This window comes from Hyaena hyaena, unplaced genomic scaffold, assembly GCF_003009895.1.
Source record: "Hyaena hyaena isolate Hyena2069 unplaced genomic scaffold, ASM300989v1 scaffold_96, whole genome shotgun sequence".
In the NCBI taxonomy this organism is placed as follows: domain Eukaryota; kingdom Metazoa; phylum Chordata; class Mammalia; order Carnivora; family Hyaenidae; genus Hyaena; species Hyaena hyaena.
Window position 1 is genome coordinate 1,167,697 of NW_024080729.1, and position 22,642 is coordinate 1,190,338.

The 22,642-nt window shown below is 40.6% G+C and overlaps 1 protein-coding gene across 2 annotated transcripts in view; it reads left to right on the plus strand.

The window, feature by feature from the left end:
• BTBD9 (BTB domain containing 9) overlaps positions 1–22,642 on the plus strand; it is a 411,574-nt gene that overhangs the window by 301,179 nt on the left and 87,753 nt on the right. The gene's annotated exons all lie outside the window — the stretch shown is intronic.

A 22,642-nucleotide genomic window follows, 5' to 3' on the forward strand; every position in this document is an offset into this window, starting at 1 on the left:
TTATGTAGAATCAAAACTAATTTTCAACTTCAATAAATGACTTTACATATGAACCAAACAAATCTGAGTATGAGACTGGTCCTAAAAAAAATCTTCTTAATGAAAAATCCGGGCTTGGGGTGGTTGTTTTCATTTTGTTTTGTTTTGCTTTAAGAAAGGAACTTTAACCCAACATTGCTTGACTTACAGGCTCATATAATTTTAAAACCTGTGACTGGGGACACATCCCCTAGAGAACATACCGGAGAGCCGTCTGGGTATTGAGCAGGCTGCCCTCTTTTGCTTTTTTTCTGAAGGTTCTAAGAAGGTCTCTGAAAGACTACTATATACATATGTATGTTATATATTTGCATTTGTGTTTAACAGCAGCTAAGGTATTTTACATGATATCCCACATGGAGGTGTGGGTGGCATAGGACTGCCTACCTCCGGCCCATGAATCGCACTCCACCACATTTGCCTTGTTGTTTTCTGTTCTCATTTTAAAGTCAGTGTGTATAAAGAGAGAAATAGCACAAAGAAAAAATAAAATAAGGCAGTAGGACTCTAACAGGCAAAGGTTTATTGATGTTTAGGCTAATAACCACAGAGGTTACCGCGGCTTGCCAGTCCCCGGGGGCCCCCTGACGAGTGATGCTGGATTTCTGGGAGAATTCAGACAGTGGATTTCTTCATTTAAATTGTCAACCCCTTTTCCTAAAGGGCTACATACAGGTTGAGTAACGTAGGCAACAAATCATGCAGATACAGAAGCTGTGCAGACCAAACAAACCCACTCTGTGCTTAGGAAGGGGGAAGAGAAGCCACAGTCAGTCTGAACAAGCTATCAGTGCAAATAAACTTCCGCCACAGAGCAAGCAACATCCCCATCCTTCCTTTTTCTCAGCTGCATGTGTGAAGTAAAGGACTCATAGGCCATCTATTTAATAAGCCATTCTGGAATTTTTGTCATAGGTGGTGTGAAACCTAGCTAAATATTTCCCATTACAATCTCCCTCTTCGCTTTAAAAATCTGGGGAACAGTTGTCCTTCTCCGGTCACTGGCAATCCTTAGAGTCTTCACAGTTTCTTGAAGATTACCAGTCGTGGCTCTGAGATTACATCTGCAGTTTCTTTCAGCAGGCATGGGGTGTAACTCACCAGAGCCAGGAGACTTGGAATCATTTAAATTGACTAGATACTCTCTTTCTTTCACTGCACCTATTTGGGGCTTCAGTTTTCCCTTTATTACGTTTGTTCTGCCATTTCTAATTTGAAGACCAGTCTTCTCACCAATGAAGATGGAAGCAAACTGGCAGCTTAGTGGCTCTCCCCACTCACTCTCTTGTAATGTTCCCTGTGTTCTGCCTGCTCACCTGGTACTCCACCTCCGCCCCCAGCGATGTTATACGTGCCTCTCACGCCAACATGCCAGAAGTGGAATTCCATTATTCCCCCTTTCCCTTCTCAAGTCACCTTGAGATTTCCCCCATCTCATTCAGTGGTACCACCCATCTATGCATAGACTGCTCTAAAAACATGACCATCTTCCTGAATTTACTCCTCTCCCTCGCCTTCCCTCTTCAACCAGTTCTGTTAATACTGGCTCCTACATATCTCACAAAGCCTTCCTCTATACTCCTCCCCCATGGCTAACACCACAGTTGTATTTTTGTAGTTTCTCCTCTCTGCCTGGTCTTCCAGACTTCCATCTGGCCCTTCCTTCCCCACCTGCAACCATGTCCCCACCCCAGATCCGAGGCGGTCACACCCCTTCAGGAGAAAGTTCAGATGAAGGCATTTAAAAACAATCTGACTTGCTTCTGTCTACACAGCCTTGTCCTGTGCTCCTCCACGCACCCAAACACATACCCATCTTAGCCTGTCCAGCTACCTGCATTTTGCATGTACCACCCCTCGCTCACCTCTATGCCTTCAACTCTTTGAACATGCTGTTCCCAGTGCTGCTGTCTCTCACGACCACCTCCTCACCCCTTTTTACCTGGCTCTTATCCCACTTCAGGACTCTGTTCCTCTGGGGATGCTTCCCTAACTGCCCATCATCTCCTGGGCTCATGTAGACCTCTCCTTTTTCAGTGACCCCATACATTCTCTATGTAATTCCTATTGGAATTATATTTATATTATAATCATTTACTCGCTGCCTCCTCCTAGCCTCACCTGATATATATAGCCTGTGGTAACTCAGAATAAGCATCCCTTGTCAGAGCAAATGCATAGATGAGGTAACCTGTCGGGATAGAAGGGGAAATTATAGCAGGTGCAGTAGGAGATCTAGAATTTTAGATTCAGCAGGAACACATGAGGTCACTGCCCAGGTGACAACTCAGAGTGAGACAAACAGGTTCTTTGTGTGACAAAGCCACCTTGACCTCTAGCTCTACCCAAATAATGAGAGATATTCAATCTGACTCCAGAAAAAGGTGTCCCTGGGACTTAAAGCAAGAGAAAACAGTGCCCATTTGGTTTTCTTTAATCATGGAATGAAAATGGTTTTTTTCATTTTTTTTCTGAACTATTTTCTGAACTATTTTTTTCTCTCCATGACTCAGAGTGGCGATAATGAGCATGAGCACAGCCAAAGGTAGAATTGTCTGTCTCAACTTCCAAACTTCCTTAAGCCTAGCTATTGTTTTCGCAGTGAGAAAAATCCATGCAATTGAAGCTCTGTATAACTGGCTGAGCACTCAAAGAGACACGTTTCTGTGAAACAACATTATGTTGTCAGGATCTGCATTTGCCTCTTCTGTGACATTATTAAGAAGAAAGGGAGAGGGACTTCTTAACCACCAATGCCTGTGGGCGAGCCTGGATATCTTGGCAGGCCATGGTTAGCAGCTGCTGATGTGCCCAGACAGACATTTATTGATAGGAAACTAGATCAGTGGCACCTCTTCGTGGGGATGGGTAATTGACCAATGACAGGATGATTAGTCAGTGACATTTGACCCACAGCTTCTATTGCTTGTGATGACCGACTTGCTTTCCTAGTCACTGTATCTGAAAAAGCTCAATGATTCTGAATCGACACCCAGAGGGAGAGCGTTACAGAGCTGAGTGACTAACACTTTCCCCATCTAAGAGGCAGGATATCTGGCAATCCTGGAAACTCTTCCTCTAGGGAAGCCCAGTCACATGGTACACTGGCTTTAAAAATTCAGGTTTCTTTGTAGACAGTGACTATGAAGGCAAGGGACTCAAACATGAATTGTCTTAATCACTGTAATCTCTTTTCCTAAGGGAGGATATAATTGTTTTGTGGGTAAAGATGTCTTTTGTTTGTCTGTTTTCATCCACAGAAATCACTTCTTTCTCTCCTGAGCATTTACCTGTGGGCAGGCAGGCAGGCAGACAGACAGGCAGAGCCGCCTTCTTTGCCTGGCCATGCCTGCTCCTAACCACAGTCCACGGGAGCCTAATCCTGCTAGTATCTCTGGTACCAGTACCCTTGTGGCATCCTGGAGAGGCTGATCTTGAAACTTGACCCCTGACCATCCCTCCTCCCACCCATTTTCTTTCTTTCATTTAGCAAACATTTATTGAGCCTTCTGCTGTGTGCCAGGCACTGTTCTCAGCCCTGGGGATAGCGCATTGAATAAAGAAAACAAAAATCGGTGCTGTCATAGAACTGACATTCTTGTCAGGGGGAGATAAACAGTAAACAACACCATAATATGTCAGATTTTTCAAGGTGCCACGGTGCAATCTGGAGGCAGGACCAGGGAGTAGAAACAGTGCAGTTTTAGAGTGGTCGGGGAAGTCCTATGCAGAGCCTGAAGAAAGGGAAGAGCAAGCCATCTGGGAACCTAGAAGACGAGCATCACAGAGTGCCAAGGCCCCAAGAGGGAGTGTGTCTGGCAGGTGGCGGGTGCAGCAAGGAAGCCAGTATGGCTAGTGCAGGGTAAGGGGGGCTGAGAGCAAGAGGCAAGGTGAGGGAGGGGACTTGGAGAGGCAACAGCCCTGACATTTGTTGCCGTTTTGTTTCTGTATTCAATCACCACCTCCCAAAACCATGCCACCCACCACCGCACAGCCATCCCTGCATTTCATTAGCCCAATGAGAGAGGAGAGAGGCTTGTTTTCTGGGCTGAGGAGAACAAGGGTGGGGGAGGGGGGAGGCCGCCATGCCTTGAGAAGCACCTTTCCTTGCTCCTGACCTGCCTTGATCCAGCCCGCTCCTGGAAGAGAAACCACAGAGGCGTCCAGTTCTTACAGCTTAACAGGAAACTTGCTCCCCAGCTCTTTCTTTTCTTTCTCCCTCCTAAGAGCCAGAGCGGACAGTGTAACTGGGAAGTAAAGAAGTTTGATTTGTTGTTGCTGGGTGTACAGACACAGCCAAAGTTATTTGTGGTATATGAGAGAAAAAGAGAGAGACTGCCTGCAATGTACCTTACATGTGGGTAACGAGTAGTAATTATATCATTTTCGTGCCACTTTTAAACATTAAAATTTAAATAACAGGAAATCTTCAGAGGCCTGATCACATAAAAAGACCAGGGTAAAGTCATAATAACTAACCAAATCTACCTAATGTCTTAGTTTATAGTCCCTCTGTCGCCTTAGTTTAAGACTTATTATCTTTCTACTTGCTAATCATGATATCTTTATCATGTTTTCTGGCTAGTATGAGAATCACATATGCTGTGTATTACGTATGCCTGTCACCAGTCTTCTTCAGCTAATCAGTGACAGCACTTTGTGGAAACCCTAATTATAAGACAGTCAGTTGAATTACCAATTTTTACATTTGCCTGAAAATGATTGTTTTGTAATTGATATGTGTGATGCTGTAAGTAAAACGCCCCTAACGCTTTAACTAACAAACCTCACTGTAGGTAGGCCATCCAGAAATGAAACAATGCATGTAGATGCAACTGCCCATAGTCTTTCTGGGTGCTGTGGGGATTAAGGAGTTAATGACACAAAAATAATTAAGGGTCCTCAGTTGGAAAATGTTATATGAATATAATATATAAGGAGAAAATGGGTCCAGCCCAAAGTATGTTCTTGGTGAGTATTCATGATCTCTTTAGTCTGTGGGGATGAGCCTCTTTTTATTATACAGTAGGGAAAAAAGTTCTACCGCTTATAAAAGTTAATGTGACACAGAATGTCCAAAGCATGAATCAGTTTCTGTCTTGCAGTTATAAAACATAGAGAAAATGAAGTAATAGCAAGTTGATCTTTTAAAAAAAAAAGTTAGGTATCCCTCTATGGTCCTTATTTATCCCAGTGTATTTTTCTTTCTCTGGGAGCTGTTAAGTCCAGGCCCAGTTCAGCCGCCCTTTCACTGTTGTGTGGCTACAACCAAGTCTAGGTGATCTCTTACATTTGTAAATTGTGGAGACCGCTTTTTGACTGCTATTTTCCCTTCTTCCCACTGCTTACTGCCCTGCCAAGCCATCACTCATCCACTTCCCTCCCAAAGGATAGGCACAGAAAAGAAAAAGGAGAGGAATCACAAACCATTCAAGTTCCTTTCCTATTTAATAGCTCCAAATGAAGCCTGGGTCGATAAGAGTGGGGAGAGGAATTGAAGCTAATGCCGCAAAAGATGTTTTGTGATTGTTTGATATTTTCAACATCTGTGCTGCCCTCAGTCTCTCACAGGAGCATGGATAATATCCAATTGAAGATAGTGATTTTATAGTACTGAGATGGACGTGGGTTTCTTGCGGTGGTTTCCAGGTGCCTAGTACAAGTACTCTGTGCTGTGAGTACTCAATAAACACTCATTGACTGAACTGACAGCATAGTATGTTAGTGCAACTAAAGGGAGTTCTATCTATCAACTAAATTGGACATCATATTTGCTCAGTGTGTCTGATCTAAGTGTATGTGAGGAAACTGCTAAAGATTTGGCATCTCCAGCAAATGACTGAGATTAAGCTCTGGAGTTAGGTGCTCACATTAGCACAAGTGAGGGCACTCAACTCGCACGTTTCATGCCGCTTCCATTTCATTCTGTCTGAGTGCTGCACAGGCAAGCAGTACATCTGTTTACATCAGGAAAGCCTTCTTTGCAACCTAGAGAGGTAGAAATTTCCTTTTTATAGTTTAAAGAATACAACAAACATCTAAATATATGACTTCTCTGGCTTGGATTAAGATTGCCTATAATTCTAGTCAAAATTGGAAAGATATTTTACAAAATTTGCTTCATATCAGTCATGCTGAGTGTCTGTGTCACAGCCCTGAACCAAAGAATTCTTCCTTGTCTCACTGATCCATGATTTATTTACCAAGCGTTGTTTCTCTCTCAGCCTGTCTGCCTTGCACTAAAGTCTTCTCTCATCACCCTCAGACCTCAGAACTCTGGTCCCCAGAAAAATTGTTGAATAAAAAATTGTGTGGTTCCCAGTAGACGCTGGAGTCTGAGCTGGGTGAATGCTTAGGGGACTAGAAATCCTCAAGCCTGGAAACAGATAGCAGAGTTTGGAGGCATGGTAAATATGTCTCAGCCAGTTTCATCCTAGAGGTATTTCAAGACCAGAAAGCATTGCTATGGCAACTAAGTTGAATGTTAAAAATACAGGAGGGGCACTAGAATTCAGATGTTCTTTGAAAAAGCAGGAAAGGTTAAATGCCCAAAGAAAGGGCTCTGTGTGTGTGTGTGTGTGTGTGTGTGTGTGTGTGTGTGTGTGTGTGTTTGATTTACCTCACCGTCAGCCATTTATTTCTCTTGAGTGATTAGAGAACTTGACAACTAGTCATCTCAAAGATTAACCATCAAGAAGACATTTTTAAAGAGGATTTCAGCCCATTTGACCCAGTATTTCATGTACAAACATACATTTAGTAATTATCCAGAATTTTTACTTAAGACACTTCTACGAAAATTTTCAGAAACAACTACAAAACAAGTAATAAAATGGCAATACATACACCTTTATCAGTAACTACTTTGAATGTAAATGGACTAAATGCTCCAATAAATACACTTAGGATGACAGAATGTTAAAAAAAAAAAAAAAAAAAAGGAAAAAGACCTATCTATATCTTGCCCACAAGAGACTCATTTTAGACCTAGCGACACCTACAGATTAAAAGTAAGGGAAGAGAAGGGTGCCTCGGTGGCTCAATTGTTTAAGCATCCAACTTTGGCTCCAGTCATGATCTCACAGTTCATGGGTTTGAGCCCCGCATCAAGCTCTGTGCTGACAGCTCAGAGCCTGGAGCCTGCCTCAGATTCTGTGTCTTCCTCTCTCTCTGCCCCTGCCCTGCTCATGCTCTGTCTCTCCTACTCTCAAAAATAATAAACATTAATTTTAATAAAAGTAAGGGAATAGAGAAACATCTATCATGCAGATGGATATTAAAAGAAAGCCAGAGTAGCAATACTTATATTAGACAAAATACACTTTAAAACAAAGACTCTACTAAGAGACAAAAAGGACATTATATAATAATAAAAGGGACAATCCAACAAGATCTAACAATTGTAAATATTTATGCACCCAACATAGAAGCTCTCAAATACATAAAACAGTTAGCAAACATGAAAGAATTAATAATAATATAATAATGGTTGGGGGGGGGCTTTAACACCTCAGTTACATCAATGGACAGATCATCTAAACAGAAAATCAACAAAGAAACAGTGGCTTGGAATGACACACTGGACCAGATGGACTTAACAGATATATTCAGAACATTTCATCCTAAAGCAACAGAATACACATTCTTCACAAGTACACACAGATCATTCTCACATATTAGGCCATAAAACAAGCCTTAGTAAATTTAAGATCAAAGTCATACCATGCATCTTTTCTGACTACAACACTACGAAACTAGAAGTGAACCATAGGAAAAAATCTGGATAGATCACAAATACATGGAGGTTAAATAACATACTACTAAACAATAATGAATGGGTCAACCAGGAATAAAGGGAGAAATTTTAAAAACATGGAAACAAATGAAAATGAAAACACAACTGTCCAGGAGCACCTGGCTGGCTCAGTCAAGAGAGCATACAACGTTTAATATCTGGGCCGTGAGTTCAAGCCTGGTGTGGAGCCTACCTTAAAAAAAAAAAAAAAAAAAAAAAGGTAATTCATTGAGAAAACACAACCACCCAAAGCCTTTGGGATGCAGAAAAAGCAGATCTAAGAGGGAAGCTTTGCTATATATAGGCCTATCCTCAAGGAGCAAGAAAAATCTCAAACAACCTAACCTTACACCCCAAAGAGCTAGAAAAAGAAAAAAACAAAATCTAAAACCAGCAGAAGGAAGGAAATAATAAATATCAGAGAAGAAATAAATGATGTAGAAACTAAACAAAAAACAAAAACAGGACACCTAAGTGGATTAGTCGGTTGAATGTCCAACTCTTGATTTCTGCTCAGGTCATGACCCCAGGGTCGTGGGATCGAGTTCTGCATTGGGCTCTGTGCTGAGCATGAAGCCTGCTTGAGATTCTCTCTGCCCCTCTCCTATTCACCCTCTCTCTAAAAATAAAAAAGAAAGAAAGAAAGAAACTAAAATATAAAACAAAACAAAACACTAGAACAAGTCAATGAAACCAGGAGCTGATTCTTTGAAAATATCAATAAAATTGATAAATCTCTAGGCAGACTTATCAAGAGAAAAAGAGAAAGGACTCAAATAAAATCACAAATGAGAAAGGAGAAATAACAATCAATACCACAAAAAAACAATTAGAAGAGAATATTATAAAAAATTACATGCCAACAAATTGGACAACCTAGAAGAAATGGATAAATTCCTGGAAACATAAGCTACAAAACTGAAACAGGAAGAAATAGGAAGTTTGAATAAACCCATAACCAGCAAAGAAATTAAATCAGTAATGAAGAAAGTACCAACAAACAAAAGTCCAGGACCAGATGCCTTGACAGGCAAATTCTACCAAACATTTAAGAAGAGTTAATATCTATTCTTCTCATACTATTCCAAAAAAAAGAAAAAAAAAGAAGGAAAACTTCCAAATTAAATCTGAGGCCAGCATTATCCTGGTACCAAACCAGATATCCTGACACCACAAAAAAAAAAAAGAACTACAGGCCAGTATCTCTGATAAACATAGATGCAGAAATCCTCAATAAAATACTAGCAAACTGAACCCAACAATACACTGAAAGAAATTTTCCCACAATTGGGATTTATTCCTGGGTTGCCAGGGTGGTTCAGAATTCACAAATCAATGTGATATATCACAACAATAAGAGAAAGGATAAGAACCATATGATCATTTTAATAGATGCAGAAAAATTTGACAAAGTACAACATTCATTCATGATACAATCTTTCAACAAAGTAGGTTTAGAGGGAACATATATCAACATAATAAAAGCCATCTATGAAAAACCCACAGCTCACATCATTCTCAGTGAGGAAAAACTGAGAGCTTTTCCCCTAAGGTCAGGAACTAGTCAAGAATGTCCATTCTCACCACTTTCATTCAGCATAGTACTGGCAGTCCTAGACACAGCAATCAGGCAAAAATAAATAAGTAAATAAAAGGCATCAAAACTGGTAAAGAAGTAAAATTTCCATTATTTGCAGATGACATAATATATATAGAAAACTCAGAATTATACCAAAAATCTGCTAGAACTGATAAATGATAAACTTTCAGTAAAGTGTCAGGATACAAAATCTTTGTACAGAAATCGGTTGCATTTCTATATACCAATCATGGAGCAACAGAAAAAGAAATTAAGGAATTAATCCCATTTACAATTGCACCAAAAGTAATAAGATACCTAGAAATAAACCCAACCAAAGAGATGAAAGCCCTATACTCTGAAAACTATAAGACACAAAACTTGAAGAGGAAACAAAGGAATGGAAAGACATTCATGCTCATGAGTCAGAAGAACAAATATTCTTAAAATGTCTATACTGCCCAAAGCAATCTATACATTTAATGCAATCCTTATCAAAGTACCAGAAGTATTTTTCATAGAAGTAGAACAAACAGTCCTAAAATCTGTATGGGACCACAAAAGACCCTGAATAGCCAAAGCGATTTTGTAAAAGAAAAGCAAAGCTGGAGGCATTACAGTTCTGGCCTCCAAGTTATATTACAAAGCTGTAGTAATCAAAACAGTATGGTACTGGCACAAAAATAGACACACAGATCAGTGGAACAAATAGAAAACCCAGAAATGAGCCCACAACTATATGGTTAACTAATCTTCAACCAAGTGGGAAAGAATATCTAATGGGGAAAGGACAGTCTCCTCAACAAATGGTGTTGGGAAATGTGGACAGCAACATGCAAAAAAAAAAAAAAAAAAGAAACTGGACCACTTTCTTACATACGCAAAAATTAATTCCAAATAGATTAAAGACCTAAATGTGAGGCCTAAAATCATAAAAGTCCTCCAAGAGAACATAGGCAGTAATCCCTTTGACATTGGCTGTAGCAACTTCTTTCTAGGTATGTCTCCTAAGACAAGGGGAACAAAAGCCAAAAGACACAGTTGGGACTACATCAAAATAAAAAGCTTCTGTACAACTAAGGAAACAATCAACAAAACTAAAGGCAGCCTATGGGATGGGAGAAGATATTTGCAAATGACACATTTATTAATAAAAAGTTGGTATCCAAAATACATATATAAAGAACATATAAAACTCAACACCCAAAAAACAAATAACCCTATTAGAAAATGGGCAGAAAACACTAACAGATATTTCTCCAAAGAAGGCATACAGATGGCCAGCAGACACATGAAAAGATGTTCATCATCATTTGCCATCAGGGAAATCCAAATCAAAACCACAATGAGATATAACCTCCCACCTATCAGAATGGCTAAAATCAGTAATGCAAAAAACAACAGGTGTTGGCAAGGATGTGGAGAAAAGGAACACTGGTGCACTGTTGGTGGGAATGCAAACTGGTGCAGCCACTATGGAAGACAGTATACAGGTTCCTCAAAAAGTTAAAAATAGGATCCAGCAGTTGCACTATTGGGTATTTACTCAAAGAATACAAGAACACTAATTTACACTAATTCAAAGGGATACATGCACGCTGATGTTTACAGCAGCATTATTTACATAGCCAAGATGTGGAAGCAGCCCAAGTGTCCATCGAATGATGAATGGATAAAGAAGATGTGGTATTGTACACAATGGAATATTACTCAGTTGTAAGGAATGAAATATCGCCATTTGCAATGACATGGATGAAGCTAGAGAATATAATGCTAAGTGAAAGAATTCAGAGAAAGACAAATATATGATTTTACTCATGTGGTATTTAAGAAACTAAACAAATAAGCAATGGGAAAAAGAGAAACCAAGAAACAGACTCTTAACTCTAGAGAGTTAAGATTGGTTTACCAGAGGGGAGGGGTCGGTGAAACAGGTTATGGAGATTAAGGAGGCCATTTATCATGATAAAGACAGAGTGGTGTATGGAACTGTTGAGTCACTATATTGTACACCTGAAACTAATATAATACTGTATATTAACTGGAATTAAAAACTTTAAAAAAAATAAGACCCTCTAAAATGAATACTACTTCACCAGTAGTTCATTAAACAGTTATTTTAAATAGAATCATTCACCTTGGAAGAGCAGATGAAAGGAAAGCATCAACCTACCCTTTCTGTGGTTTCACTTTGGCAGATACTTCACACACTGCTCCCTGCCCCTGCCCCCTAGGCCATAGGGGCACAGAAATGCAGCTGTTCTCATGAGAGCTTACAGAAGCATAGAGCTTTCAGCAAATTGCCCAAAATTTCTACAAATTTAACACATAAGATTGCTTAAGTATATCTTTTGAGTATTAAGTGAATAAATCTATTCTGAACACTGATGAAGCGTCATAGCCATTTAAGGTTAATCCTTGAATTAATCCAATGAAGCAATCTACCTTTGAAAAACCTCAATTCCTTAGATGCCCTTAAATCAGAGATTGTTTTTCCCCTAGGAGCCTAGTTGTTTCACCTTGTTAAGTTGTTTTTGATGTATCTTGGTAGCACCTGATGCAATGTATCTCTTTTTTTTAAGCCTAGCCCTTTGTAAACTGGTAACCGTAGAGGCACTTGATTGAAACATTCTGAACCAGCAGAAGCACTGAGATCAAGAAAAAAATTCTTCCAACTCTCCTTCTTTCCTCTCCCCTCTGCCCATATCCATCCTTCTCCAAGGAAGAACAATTATGATGACAGACTGGTTGGTGCCCATCAGAGACTCTCTTCAGCAACTTTCCTAGACACTCAGGGGCTGAGGTCCAGCTGAGGAATCTTTTTTTTCTGCTGTGTTGCCTCTTTCAGCATGTAATGTATTAGATTCAGTATAAGGGGTATTGGTTACCTAGATAAATGCAGAGTATGCTTTTACTTCTCCTTGGATTTTCTTTCCTTCCCCCCCTTAAGACCTAACAGTAGGATCCTCTTTCTTCCTTTTGCCTTGTGATATCTGAAACCATGTCCCTCAATGATTATGACATTACCAACCCTGCCACATTATTCTTTTTGTCACTGAATACCAGGCTAGACTGTTGAGATTTTCCATACTTTTTAATGTTTAGAAATGGCTAATGGATCTTTTATTTTCCATGTCTTATACTAGCTCTGAGGCTTTAGTTGCTTCATTGTCTCCATGTAAGAGGTGAAGAAACCAAAGTATAATTTAAGTGCCTTCTCTTTCTCTCCACCACAAACATAACAATGCAGCCAGTGCTAAAACCCTAGCTGGGGAGATTCCAGTGTATTGCACAATCCTGCAGAGCCTCCTATGGCCTTAAAAAGAAAATGAGAGAAGGCATCACACCTTCTGGTTCAATCCATCTTCTTTCCTAAGGGTGTCAGTTACAGTAACTTTCATTAAATGTTGTAGCTAAGCCTTGATGACGTTTGTTTTCATTACTAGCCTTCATTTGCTCCAAAGGAGATTGTGTTTGGGCTGCATTTAGCTGCAAATAACAGAGAACCTGATTAAGACTTTTTAAAGGTGTGTTGTTTTTTTATTTTGCTCTTGCTTGTTTGTTTTGGTCTCACATAACAAAATGTCCACAGGTGGACAGTTGTTGGTATTGGTTCTGCAGTTCAGTGAGCTTTTCAATTTTCTTGTTCTTTTTCACATGTATTTTGGCCTCAGAAAAATGACAGCTGCTAAGGCTTAACTACCTCATCTTCATTTAGGCAGGAAGAAGGAAAAGGACAAAGGGTAAAGAGTCCTGCCAGCCAAGTCCGCAGCTTCTTATTAGGAAAAGTCAAAGCTTTATTTGAAGCGCCACCTAGCTGACTTCCACTTAGTTACTGGGTTGAACTGTGTCATACGGTCAGCCCTGGCAAGGGTGGAGAAGTTGAGGGTCATGGTAAAGGGTTGGCTCATCCAGTCAGCAGTTCCACCACAGAACCCTACCTCCTGCTTGACATTTCACATCTACCTTGGAATTTTTATAAATCCCCATCTATTGTGTGGTCCTTTTTTTTTTGGAATAGTCTTATTGAGATATAATTCATATACCATTTACCCATTTAAAGTTCAATAGGTTTCTTTTTTTTCTATTTTCTTAAGTGCCCTTTAAGCTTGTAGCTTCTGGGTTTATCCAAAAGAGTAAATACAATAATTGTATTTTATATTATCCTCAGCTTCAAAAATGTTCTGTAAATAAAAAGTCTATTATCTGCCTAGTGGATAATTCTCATCCAAAACAAGCAGAATTGCTGATTATATATGTTTGATTTCATAGTCATGAAATTTACCTCTTGAAAATCGCTTCACTTTCTGTTACAAAGTGTTGCTGATTATCTGTAACTGGTCTTCATGCTTTACCAGCATGACAGTGGATACAACTTAAATTGGGGAGGCAGGGCAAGATCCCAGGTACCTTCTAATACATCAGGGGGTGAATAAATTTCATTTGGTGTGGTTTTACTCTAGTTATCTAGTTGTCTAGTTCAGATATTTTATTGTATCTGAATTCTTATTAAAATTGGCAGTCTATACGGAATCTGTTAACCAGGCATACTTACTTGACTAACCAAAGCACCTACTTCCCTAACCAAGTTATAGAGAATTGACTTTTCTTCCTATACCTATATAGGTACCTATAAAATTCTCACACCAGAACTTTACTGCATATCCATGTTATTTTGTAGTGGCAGATTAATTATGTCAAAAGTCCTGTAGAAATAATTGTTTTAGTCTTTAAGATCTGGACTCCTATCCATCTGTCCTAAATAAAATGATACATTAAAAGACCTCTGACTTTCAAAGGGGATGTTGGGCAGTAACTGCCCTAGCACCTCCGGTCTTTTCCTCCTCTGAGTTCTTGGAATGTGGTATTTTGTTTTGTAGGATTACAATGAGTGTTTCTGATTTGGGGCTGATGAATGGATAAAGAACATGTGGGATGCGTGTGTGCTGATGAATGTGATAAAGAATATGTGGTGTGTGTACATATATATACATACACACAATGGTATATTACTCAGCTATAAAAAGAATGAAATCTCGCCATTTGCAATGACATGTATGGGGCTAGAGAATTTTGTGCTAACCAAAATAAGTCAGTCATGGAAAGACAAATACCGTATATAGCTTTGGAACACTTGAAATAAGAAGTACAAACAGTCAGAGGGTGACAGTAATAATACTATGATTTTGGATCTTGGGAGAAGAAATTCAGATACCTTCTGCTTTTCCTGCCACTGTTTCTTCACTCCTCCCCAAAATGGTGGCCATGGTCAAAGCATTTAGCTTTTTTCCAAGAGAGACGCTGATGATATTGGTGAGTTTGCAGGACTGAAAGTCCGCCACAGTTCAGTGGAATCATTTCTTGTGTCTCTGGTCTCCCACTGGGTCCTAAGTGGTATGGGCCAATTCTGTTAGAATGAGGCCCTGCCTTCCCTCCTTGTGCCTACCTCTCCCCAGCTTCTCCTCACTCCTCTCCTCTCCTCTGCTTACCACTTTCTTGAAATCCTTTTGTCCTTGGGCACTCTTACTTCCTCCTTTATCTTTTAGGGCAGCCAGGGTAAGGTTACTGCCTCAGCTCAGGGACAGTTCAGTTCCGGACAGCAGGAACCAAAGATCTCTTTCCCACTCTGTTTCAGTGGTACTGTTGGGTTGATCCTTTCTTAAATTATAGTGGTAAGAACCAAAAATAAGTTTTGGGTATTAAAGAAGAGATAGGGCAGGCCACCTAGCTTGCTTTGATTGAAATTGTTGAGGCATAACCAACTCAGGAATAGGGAGTACTCCATGTCTTACGCCTTTTGCATAAGAGTTTTGGACCAAAAGTTCCCCTAGCAGTGAAGTATCCCTTCTCACTTGCTTCTCACTGGCTGGGACTCTTTGGCCTGTACATAGCTTGAGAACCTTTTGGGGAAGGGTAGTTGTGGTCTAGGATAATAAGATTTTATTCTTAAGTCTCCCTTAGGCATCTACCATTTAATGTTCTTAGATGCCTAATGCAAATGTTTCTCAAATCTTTTCTTGATATCTAATCTTCTATATTCACTTCCTCTTGGAAGTTAAAAATAATAATAAAGCATCTATAATCAACAGTACCTTTATTAGGAAGTTTATAGTAGCCCTGTTAGAGACAGATAAAATAGTCTATAGAGAATTGCTTGAGGATTGGTGGTAAATCAGATAAATAATAATCCTATTGATAATAGCCTTCTTGATAAAACAGGTAAATGTCACAATTGTGTATGCTATAGTGAGATTTTAGCTGTATATGTTAGACTCACAGAAAAAGTAGAGAATTCATGGAGATTAGTTGGAACTGTTTGGGAAGAACATGTTAAACAGAGTCATCCTGTTAAAATTGGTTTCATTAAAAGATTCCAAATGAATAGCTCTGTTAACATGCCAAGCACTTTAAGGTTTTTATTTTTCTGTGGTCATAGACTGCTTTGGTCAGCTGTCTTGTAAGATGCTTTTTATACTCACAGTAGACAGAGCTGGAGAGGTAGCGAGGGGATGGATCCATACAAATCTATTTTCTCCTGGTGACCAATAAACAACACTGTCTGCCTAATTAGTGTGGTTTAGTCTGGTGTCATCATCCTGTATAACGGACACATTATTTTCCTGCTGTCATATTAACTACCTTATCAGTGACTGTATAACTTTTGTGTGCATATATTGTTTATTGACTTCAAACATCCCTGGAACTTCTTCACCTTATCTTACTATTTCCATGCCATCTGGAGAGTGGTGGTCAGTAGTGACTGTCCTGTTTGCACATGTCTTCAATTTGAGGAAGTGGCTCCTGGGCACTTCATCACTTCAGGGAGTAGAGAAGGTTTGGGAATATTTTCAGATTTTTATTTTTAGTTGGAGCTTTTTTTGGTCTCATTTTCTTTCTTGTTCTTTTACCCTTAGGAGAAATACCAGAAATTTGGGGTGAAAGGCAAGCCAAGAATTGTCAGTACAGTTGTCACAGTAACAAAGCTAGGATTAGGACTATAGCAGAATCTAAAAACCCCACGTGGAATTTGCTATATGAAAATCCGCTGAAACACTTTCAACAAAAGAAAGAAATTTTAGACATTTCTAGGCTAAACTCTGCCTTAAACTATACCTGTAATTCTTGCCTTGGTGCCATAACTCTTTACTGCTCAATAAGAACAGCTCTAGTTTTCTGTCTTTTCCTGGCGCCAGCAAACTTTTTCTGGAAAGGGCCGGGTAGTGGATATTTTAGACTTTGTAAGCCATGGTCTCTGTCACAACTGCTCAGTGCTGCTGAGTGAGCATGGCTGTGTTCCAATAAAACTTTATTTACAAAAATAGGTAGCCATGGTTTCTCTGTGCTTAATCTATCCAGCTCCTTTCCTCACTAACAGCTCTGGTCCATTTGGTGAGAGCGACGAATTAGGGAAACCCCTTTGCCTTTTGCAGTTTCAAAAAATGTGAGTAATAATACTTACAAGCCTGTTATCAAGAGTTATGAATATTAATATCAGTGTTTACCTTGGGGCCAAGATGCATACCATGACCCCATGGTTTTTCCTTCTGTGTGTGTAGGACGTGAGCCTTGGGGGTTGACACCGGGATAGGCTGACCAGGAAGCCTGGCAATGAGACTTCAGCCCCAGCCCTGACCTTGGTAGAGCAGTTCTACTTTTATCTGTTATGGAGATTGAGGTTCTTCTAAGATGTTGTCTGTGAAGGGATTCTGCTACCAAAGAACATTTTTTAAAATGTTTTTTTTTTTTTTTACAATTAGTGTAATACCTTTTTATGGTAGATACTTTATAAGTACCAAAGGATTTATCATGTATTACTTTGTAATTAAAAGAAAAAGTTCTTTTATTTTTATTATTAAAATAGAAGGAACCACAGATCATCTAAATTAACACTCATCTCCCTGTCTTCCCCTACCCTGCACCGCATTTAACAGATTATAAATCTGAGTATAGGGTTCCAAGACCGAGGCAGAGTTGAGACCCCTGCCTCCAAGCTGCCGCCACTGCTACTAGATATACCGTATTGCCTCCGAACACCCTTGTGTCCATCAGAGCCAGTGGGAGAGCCGGTGGAGTTTTTCCTGTTCCAAACAGACTGAGGAGATCACTTGACCCAGAATGTCACTTGAGGCCACACCATTTTCTTCCCTGCTCACGCTCCTTCTTCCTTTGAGCTACCAGGAGCCCCCAAGCACCTGAATGCCCCAATTTCTGGACTAGCACCAGCTCTTTGGAGGTTATCCCAGAGCTGTCTTCCAGCCTCTGACACCTAAAGGTCTCCAGCCTCTGACACCTAAAGGTCGGCTAGGCAGTTGTTGGTTATTTGAAAAACATTGGTTAAGACAGTCCCATGTGTGACTCAGACAGACTGCCTGAGGCAGTCTCCTCCTGCCTCTCAACTTGGTTGTCAATGTTGACTGTTGGGATTTGGTGCCGGAGTGGGAGGATCCTGAGAAATCTGAGCTCTCACTACATTGGGTGTGATTCCTTCCCTGGTTTATAAGAGTTCTTAATCTTTTCTGTCTGTACCTTTCTGAAGGTGAGCCAGGGCAGTGATATAGTGGGGTGAGGTGTGTGTGTGTTCGCGTGCACGTACAGGCGTATACACATATTGGGTGCCTGCGTGGTATGAAGACTATGCTCTCAGGGATGTTCATTTATATCCTATCAGTCAAAATAAGAAGGAAGTATAAAGGAGGTTTGGCAGATAGGGTTATTGGGCAGAGGGGAGATAAATATTTGTTCTTCTTGGTGAGGAAGGACAAGCCAGATCAACAAAAGAAACCATTTAATTCTCAGAGTGCAGTTTTCTAATGCATCCTCATGCTGTGCCTGCGTCCAAATGCCAAGGTATGGCTGCAGCAGGGCCTTCGACAGATTATGAGTGATTTATTCATCTCTGCCTCCTCCTCTCAGATTTTCTTCTTTCAGCCATCCAGTATCCATCATCAGAAAACCCAGTTTCTGTACAGGAGTTTACCCTGGTAGCTTGCCTGGAATACATTTTGAAGGATTAGTGTCCATGGCATGGAGACGGGCCCCTGTGATCGGTACACTCTGGTGAATATTCATGTTGGCACCTGAGAGGATTATTTCTAAAAGGGGAGTTCCTACAGAATGCATTCTAAAGAGGAGGTTTTTTGCCCATCTGATGATCCTGCAGCCAAACAAATGTGGGAGGGAGGGAAGCTGTTCTGCAAGGCTGGTGAGTATGTATGAGACAGAAAACTGCATTCTTCCATCTCCTACAGCAGTCAGGGGAACCATGGCCCCCTCTGAATTCAGAGGCTTTGCATGGGCCTCTCACTCTGGGGAAAATAGTGTAGGCAATTCCAGGAAAAAAAAAAAAAGGCAAATGCCTGTTTAGCCTTTTGTCCTGTAACCCACACGAGTTTGATTTGATTACAGCTGTTTTGCAGTTAGAAAAGTTAGAGTTATTAATGTTCAGCTGAAAACGTTTGAATTAAAACTTATCATCCCAGCTTTGAAGACCCGGATCAAGAAAACTGTACTGAGTGGCCAGTGATCAAAAGAATTCCACTGAAAAATATAATTAGCCATTTTTTCCCTCTAGCCATTACAAAAAATTCTATAAAATCTTGCTTTTTTCCTCCTTACTTCTTGCCATTCTTCAAAAGCTTTATCACATAGTTACATATTAAATTGATTAGTTATCTTTTGTTTATAAGAACTTATCATAGTTGGGATTCTCACTTTTACGTAGTGGCAAAGATGCTACTATTATTATTCTCACTAATGTGGTCTTTATTTTAATAGTAAGTCATGTAGTACATGGACGATTATGATTTGTCAGACACCTCAGACTTCAAATAGAATAATCTACTTTAGGGGCGCCTGGGTGGCTTAGTCGGTTAAGCGTCCGACTTTCGCTTAGGTCATGATCTCGCGGTTCGTGGGTTTGAGCCCCGCGCCGGGCTCTGTGCTGACTGCCAGCTCAGAGCCTGGAGCCTGTTTCAGAGTCTGTGTCTCCCTCTCTCTCTGACCCTCCCCTGTTCACGCTATCTCTCTCTATCCTAGAAATAAATTAAAAAAAAAAAAAGAATAATCTACTTTAAGTGTTTTAATTTTATAGCAATTGCAACTTATTACAATTTTATTTTTCTGCTTTAGAGTGTAGTTGTTTTCATGTGAAAGCCTTCACAAAAGAATTTCTTGAAGGAAATTCATTAGAGAAAGGACTGAAAGGGAGGAAATTTTAGACCAGGTGAGTATGAGAAAAGAGTGCAGATGAGCATCTCATTGTGCAGGGCCTAGCAGGATAAATACTAGAGTTGGGGACATGACAGGGGTTGGGGGCTCAGTGACTTAGTATACAGGGGACATGAAAGAGGAACAAGCAATGGCTAGCACAGATGGTACACGAGAAGATGGATGAGGGCCCAGATTGGATGGGCAAGTGCTTTCAAATCATTTTCAGTGAGAGCCCAGGACTTTATAGATTGTGCCCTGTGGGGAAAAGAAGATGATTCAAAGCTGGAGCAAAGGTTGAAGCCCAGATCTGATTTGGGTGAAAAGGTCAGGCTGGTAAGAAAGAGAGACTAGGAAAATAGTACTGGCTGTGTTAAGAGAGACCAGGGAAAAGCTTTGGTGATAACGAAAATAAAGAGATTACATGCCTGAATAGGAAGATTTTTGCCTTGTAGTTCATCCCGGCTGGAATGTTCTGTCACCTGTAGTATTCAGAGTCAAGCCTTCCCAACCTTTGTTTTGCCTTTCCACTCTCTCCCTTTATCACCAGGTTGAGATAATACAAAGATCTACCTGTAGCTAAATAGTGAGTTCTCCCACAGACATGGATTCCTGTGAAAATCTAAGGAAATAGAAAGGAGCCGTGGAGCTTATTAAATTTCTTTTTGGCTCTGCTTCTTGGTGCTTTGTAGGCTGTGTGCATGTGAACATATACCAGCAGGAGGGGCAGGAAAATAAGCTCAAGAGAAGAAATAGTGGTCAGTGTTGATATATTTACTAAATTATCTCTTAAGTGAGACCTTCCGAAATGGAGTGGGGGTGGAGGACTGGCTAGGGGGCATTTCAGCTTGAAAAGTAATTTAATGGAGCATTGAAAGATGGAGCTACCTGGGTTTTGTGAGAAGGGGGATTCATCCATAGTTCCCTCTCTTCTCTCCATCATCCTCTCCTGTCCTATTCCCCATATCTTCTTTACTTCAACTCAGTAGAGCTTATGCCGTGCCCAGGACCATGAGCAATACCAAGACAACAGCCATGCATGGTCCCTACACTCTCAAAGCATGGTCAAGGTGGTTTCTCCTGACTGGACTTGATCCGACAGCTAAAGGAGGGGCCTTTGAATAGTGTTATACAGGGAACCTGGAGCCAGTGACACTTTACTCCCCTACCTTTTGGAAGAAGACTCACACTGGGGCCATTTTATTTTACAAGAGTCATAAATGTGAGTTAAAATCCAGGGAGTAAGATTCCTAACACACAGCTGGTAGATAGATCATTGAGCTCTGAGCTCTTAAACATGCCTGCACCTACTTCTCACTCTTTGAATAATTTCATAGAATTGGGGACCAGGAACAGAAATGCTCACACAAGTGCATATTGCCCTCAGCCATTAACGGAAGAAACCAATTTTCACCTTTTACAATCACAGCAGCCCTGAATAGCCTTCCTAACAGATGCCCCTGAAAGTGAGCTGGACTTGACATCTGGGAGCCAACTCCTGTGGTCTAGGCAGGGCCTTTCTGTTTCTACCTCTTGCACATCCTTTTCTGATCCTGCTGGTTAGCCAAACTGCACCCATGTCACTGATGGTGAGTGCTTGTCACAATGAGGAAACTACTGGGATCAAGGAAGATGGCCTTGCTGCTGAGAGGGACATTGATGATGCCAAATTTAAATACAGGGAAAGATCTGTGAAAGCTACACACCTGCTTAGTGTGTCGCTGCCGAAAAGGTCTGCAGCATAATACGTCTTCACCTTTTAAAATATAACAAGACCATGTGAGATGGCTCCCAAAAGTTTTGATGCCAACATCTTGCTTAAGGAAGAAGGGACTATATTGGAAAGAGGCACCTTGAAAAGTAGACAAAAACTGCTTTTCTTCCTAAGGGCTGTTTGGCCTGGACAAGATTTTCTCATACATCCACACTGCAAAAACATAAAATGAAAGAATTTGCATCAAATTGGACATCAAAGTGTAGTATGAAATCTAGATCATAAGCCTAGGCCAAACCTTATTTATTAATAAAGGTTTGCCAAGTGATTGAGTAATATGTGAAACATTGCTTGGGCAGTGTTTGACCTCTGTATGAAAATTAACCAAGTAACTTAGAAGAGAAGATTTGCATTGAAAGCAGGATATGTGCTGATTGTAAATTGTGGGTTTTTTCCAAATGTGATAATGCATGCAAAAATATTTTGAAGCCAGTGAGGTCTGTGTGAATGTGAGGTGGGATTATGATTAGTCGCTCATTGTTCATTCCACACTCGGGGTTTATTGAACGTTGCAGCAGCAGCCATGCTATTTGGTAGTAGTATGGTGTTACCTTGTATGCTATCACCTAAGACTTGAAATTAAAAATGTAATCCCTCCAAGGAGTGAAATGATGGTCTCAATTAGCTGTTAAAAGTCAGGAGTTTTGTATTGTCTCAAACTCTTGGGAAGTTTTGTCCCATCCAGCTATCCATATAGCCCTATCCTGTGGTCATGTTCTGCATCAGCATTTCTCCACTGCCGTAGAATTTACCTGGATGATACCGTATGGAATGTAAGTTAGATAGGAGAGAAAGCCCCTTCTTTTATTCCCTCCTTTCTCAGTAAACCAGCCTGCATGGTGAAGCCCCGGTGTATACTTTGCCCCATCTCCTCACTTTTATTTTTCATCCCAGGGCTTCACTGACTAAATGCAGAAACTGCATATGCCGGATGACCAAGCGCTCGCACCCGTCTTTTCCCTCACCAGCTGCAGGAGAATATTGTTAGCCAGTGCCATTATTTCTTCCTCTTCTGGAGAAACCGCCCTCTGTGTCCAGGACATGAGCGATTCCACGGTATCAGCGCGTAGGCTCTCTGATGTCCTGTGACTAACGTGTCTCCCAAGATCCCCTTCTGTCTGGCAAGCAGCCTGTCTCCCTCCTCCTGCTGTCAGAAGGCTGGTATCCCTTTCGCTCTGGAAGGCTGTGGCCCACTTAGAGCCAGGGCCCCCATGGTGGCTGCTCTTCGGGGGTTCTCACGTCTGGAACC